A 5,208-nucleotide genomic window follows, 5' to 3' on the forward strand; every position below is an offset into this window, starting at 1 on the left:
TGTTCTATTTAGTTACATGGCTGTCCCTCCTCTGAAATGTCATAATACCCAACACGGAGACACATGCCTATACCTCAGAACTGTGACTGGGAGGCTGCCACAGGAGGACTGAGAGTTCCAGCTCAGCCTGAGCTACAGAGTGAGGTCCTGTCTCAAACAGCAAGCGCAGGAGATGACGCTCAGTGGTAAAACTTTTACCAAACATGTGCGAGCCTCGGGCACCACCTAGCAACCCAAAATATATTTATTGTGGTAAAAGTACACATAAAATAAAAAAAGTCTATCTTAGCCACTCTAAAAAATATGTATGGACCAGGCATGGTGGCGCACGCCTTTAATCTTGGCGCACTCTGGAGGCAGAGGCAGGTGATCTCTGAGTTCGAGGCCAGCCTGGTCTCCAGATCGAGTTCCAGGATGCCTAGGAATACACAGAGAAACCCAATCTTGAAAAGAAAAAAAAAAAAAAACCAAACAAAAGAAAATGTGGAAAGTGGTGGCAGAAAGATCCCTGAAGTTGATCTCTGGCCTCCACGTGTACGTCATGTACACAGGCCCCACCCCCAGGTCTCATTACATTATTTACACCTCCTTTGCTTACCCATTTGCTGGCACACGGCTGTGCCTACACTTTGAGAAATACCGGGTTGAGCATAGCTCTCTAAGTCTTTAGTTTTGATTCTTTTGGGACTGAAAAAGCATTGCTAGATCACGGTGTTATGCTGAATTCACTTCTGAGAGACTTCCATACTGTTTCATGGCCCTCAAGCCATTTTCCATCTCTTCATTAATTTGCATTTTCTCTACCTTCTTGACAGCTATTTGTTATGATAAGTCTTTACTCCAAGCCGCCAGAGCCCTGCTGCCACATGGGCGCTATCTGCCAGGCCGCCCAAGTTCCACCTGCCGCTACGTTAAGGTGCCAAGTAACACACAGAAACTTATATTAGGTACAAATACTGCTTGGCCAATGACTAGGATTTCTCATCTGCTAGCTCAGTTTTAATTATAATAAATCTATATATTTTATAAGACTTATAGAGGACGCCTTCCACTGGCGCCCTCTCTTGCCAGCAGATCATACGGCAACTCCAGAGCAGAGAGCAGGGAGAAAAGGGAACGACTTCCTTCTTGCCCTTGCTTATATATGAGTCTGCCTGCTATATCACTTCCTGCCTGGATCTCTACTACATTTCCCAGAATCCTCCTTGAATCTTAGTCCCACCTAACTTGCTGCCTCATTGGCCAAACAGTACTTTATTTATCATCCAATAAGACAGACACATACACAGAAGCACTTCCACCATCAGCTATTCTTGCTGTTTTTTCTTTGCCCTTCTATTTTTATTTTTGGGGATTTATTTTATTTTAAGAAATCATTTATCTTTTGATACTATAATTACATCATTTGTGCATGTGTTTGTACGCAATGTGCACGCAGGTGCCTGCGGAGGCCAGCAGAGGGCGTCTCACTCCCTGGAGCTGTAGTTACAGGTGGTTTGTAAGACACCTAACAATGATTCTGGGAATCAAACTCCTGATTCTCTTACCTCGTCCTCCCAAGTGTGGTATTATAGGTGTGTTACACCAGGCCACCTTAGTTTTCCATTTTTATGAAGTTCAATTTTGTCCACTTTTTTTTTTTTCAAGACAGGGTTTCTCTGTGTAGTCCTGGCTGTCTTAGAACTCACTCTGTAGACCAGACTGGCCTCAAATTCATGGAGATCCATCTGCCTCTGCCTCCCCAGTGCTGGATTAATTTTAATTATTTATTTTGTGTGCAAAGAATGCCATGCCACAGTGTGTGAGTGGAGTTAAAAGAAAAACCTTTGGGAATGGGCTTTCTCCTTCCATTATGTGGGTCGGGGGGCTCAAACTCAGATTGTCAGCCTTGGTTTCTGGAATCTTACCCAGTCATCTTGCTGGGCCTATTTCTTTTATTACCCAATCTAAGAAGCCATAGCTAAATCAATAATTGTATCCTCTCTTTTCTTCTGTGGTCTTAAGTTTCGGCCTCTGATACATTGTAGCTTTGATTTCAAGTTCGTTTAGTATTTCCGGTGAAGTCCACTTTGATTCTTCCATGTGTGATATCTGGTTTCTCTGAGGTCAGCAGTCTGAGAGGGGCTCACCCAACATCAAGCAGTCTTTACTTCTTTATCAAAAAGCGTCTGGCCAGGTTGGAGAGACGCCTGGCACTTTGGAGACTTTGCTGCTCTTACGTAGGACCTTGATCTGGTTCTCAGTCACACATGGCAGCTGCAGTCCCCAGGGATCCAGCTCCCTCTTTGGCCTCTTCGGGCACCAAGTGTGCACACGGCACACATACATATGTGCAGGCTAAGCATTCATATACACAAAATAAAAGTAAATATTTTTAAAGGTCTGGCCATATGTAAGAGGACTTCTGTCTTGGATTTCTGTTCTAGCCCATAGAATATTCTGGAATAAACTAGAGGAAGGAAATATTGCCTATGTTTGCCTTGTGCCAGCACCCAATTGTTTTGATTTCTGTTGTTTTGTAATAGGTTTTGAAGACAGAGCATGAGTCCTGGGTCAGCTGCCAAGGCTGATGGCCTGAGGGGAAGAACCAACTCTCAAAAGTTGTCCTCTGAGGGCTGGAGAGATGGCTCGGGGGTTAAGAGCACTGGTTGCCCTTCCAGAGGTCCTGAGTTCAGTTCCCAGCACCCACATGGCGTCTTACCACTGTCTGTAACGCCAGTTCCAGGGGATCTCTTGCCCTCTTTTGAGGACAGGGTATACAGACACAGAGAAATACGGATACTACACAAACGGCTTCTCAGCCTTTTGGCTAAAATCAACTGCAGATACTACTCATAATTTAAAAATAAAAATAAATCCTAAAAAAGGAGTTGTCCTCTGACTATATCATTATCTATCTATCATGTATCTATCTAAACAATACTCTACCTACCTATCTATATTTATCGTCTGTCTGCCTGTCTGTCTGTCTGTCTGTCTGTCTGTCTGTCTAAGGAAAGCATGCCAGGCATGGTAGCATACGCCTTTAATTTCAGCACTGGGAAGGCAGAAGCAGATGGATCACTATGAGTACAAGGCCCGCAAGTTCTACAAAAAAATTATGTCTTCCACATATGTGCATGGTGTCATATACTCTTAAGCACATGCGCACATACACATTGTAGGGAGACACCATAACCACGCCTCCTAAGGGCTGGCTACAGGTGTGCCTGACCACGCCTGTCAGGGTGTGGTCAAGGTGATGTCAGGGTGACGTGGTAAAGGTTTAAAGGGACAGACAAGGCACATGGGAGTTCTCTTTTCCTTGCTGCTTTGGCACGCTCTGGCTTCCTATTGGTTGGCATTTATTTACCTATAAAAAGTTATCCTCACCTTATGGACTGCGTATTAGTTCTTCACTGCAATAACTGGCACGAGAAGTGAGGCTCTAACCCACGACCCTGAGATTAAGAGTCTCATGCTCTACCGACTGAGCTCTCCATACCCTCTAATCCTAAATATATATGAGTGCGTGGTTCTTAAGCTTTGCCCATGAATGAAACGATAAGTGTGCACTCTTTCCCGTCGGTATTCGTTTGCTGGAATCTGTTCCTGTTTGCATGTCAGTTTATGCACGTTTCCCAAACTGTGGGAAATAGAGCAAAAGAGCTAAGATCCGGCAATGGTCATTAATTATTATTATCTTTTGCAGATGTCACTGAACTCAAAATGAGTTTTTGTTTGGTTTTTGCTATACTGAGGATTGAATTCAGGACCCTCCCTGTGCATACCAGGCAAGAGCTGTATCCTTGAGCCATACCCCCAGCCCCTCACTGGGGGATTCCAGGCAGGGGCTCTACCACTGAGCCACGCCCCCCAGCCCCTCACTGGGGGATTCCAGGCAGGGGCTCTACCACTGAGCCACACCCACTGCCCCTCACTGGGGGCTCTACCACTGAGCCACCTCCATAGCACACCTCTTAATTTTGAAGCTTTAAAAGTATTGTTTGTTTTGAGACAAGGTTTTCCTATGTTGCTTGGAACTCACTAAGTAGTAAGCCTCAAACTTATAGAGATCCTCCCGCCTCTGCTTCTAAGTGCTAGAATTAAAGGTGTGGGCCACATAGCTTGGATTTAATACATACATACATACATACATACATACATACATAGTGTGTGTGTGTGTGTGTGTGTGTGTGTGCGCGTGCGTGTGTGTGTGTGGGTACGGTAGACATGAGTGCAGGTGTCCATGGAGAAGAAAACATTAGATTCCCTAGAGCTGGAGTTACGTGTGACTGTGAGCCACCTGATGTGGGTGCTGGGAACCAAACTCAGGTCCTCTGCAAGAGCGGTCGCTGCTGTTAGAGCTCTTAACCCCTGAGCCATCTTTCCAGTCCTTAAACTTTAGTGGCCCAGGCTGACTTTGCCCTTGTGCTTCTCCTGCCTTAGCCTCCTGTAGATCTGTGATGACAGGGATGGGCCCCCATGCCCAGCTGTGTGTGTGTGTGTGTGTGTGTGTGTGTGTGTGTGTGTGAGTGTGAGAGTGTGTGTGTGAGTGTGTGTGTGTGTGTGTGTGTGTGTGTGGTGTGTGTGTGTGGTGTGTGTGTGTGTGTGTGTGTGTGTGTGTGTGTTGTGTGTGTGTGTGTGTGTGTGTGTGTGTGTGTGTGTGTGTGTGTGTGTGTGTGGTGTGTGTGTGTGTGTGTGTGTGAGTGTGTGTGTGTGTGAGTGTGTGTGTGTGTGTGTGTGTGTGTGTGTGTGTGTGTGTGCGTGTGTGTGTGTGTGTGTGTGTGTGTGTGTGTGTGTGTGTGTGTGTGGTCAGGGTTGGCTGCAACCTGCAACCCAGAACCTCATCCATGCTAAAGCACACACTGAGCTTCTCCCTAGGCTCTGAACGGGATTTTAATATGTCTTTCCTACTTCTAAAAATGTTACTTGTGAAAAGTATAATGGTTCTTAAAATGGATTTCTCGTTGTTCAGGTGTCGTTTCCAAGCAGCTCTGTCCTTTTGGAGAAGTTTCATTCCTATAAAAGGAGCCTTGCTTATCCCTCATGTCAACTTGAATCTTCTTGTCACTGAATACATTCCTTCATGTCTCCTGAAAAAAAAAAAAAAAAACCATGTGTTATTGTCACACGGTGTTCACCGAATGAGCTCAGCAGGAAGGGAATGTGCAGAGACACCGGAGCAAGACATACCGTGACCGTAGGAAACGGGTGTCATGAAGGTTC

The sequence above is a fragment of the Cricetulus griseus genome, chromosome 9 (genome assembly GCF_003668045.3).
Source record: "Cricetulus griseus strain 17A/GY chromosome 9, alternate assembly CriGri-PICRH-1.0, whole genome shotgun sequence".
Classification (NCBI taxonomy): Eukaryota; Metazoa; Chordata; class Mammalia; order Rodentia; family Cricetidae; genus Cricetulus; species Cricetulus griseus.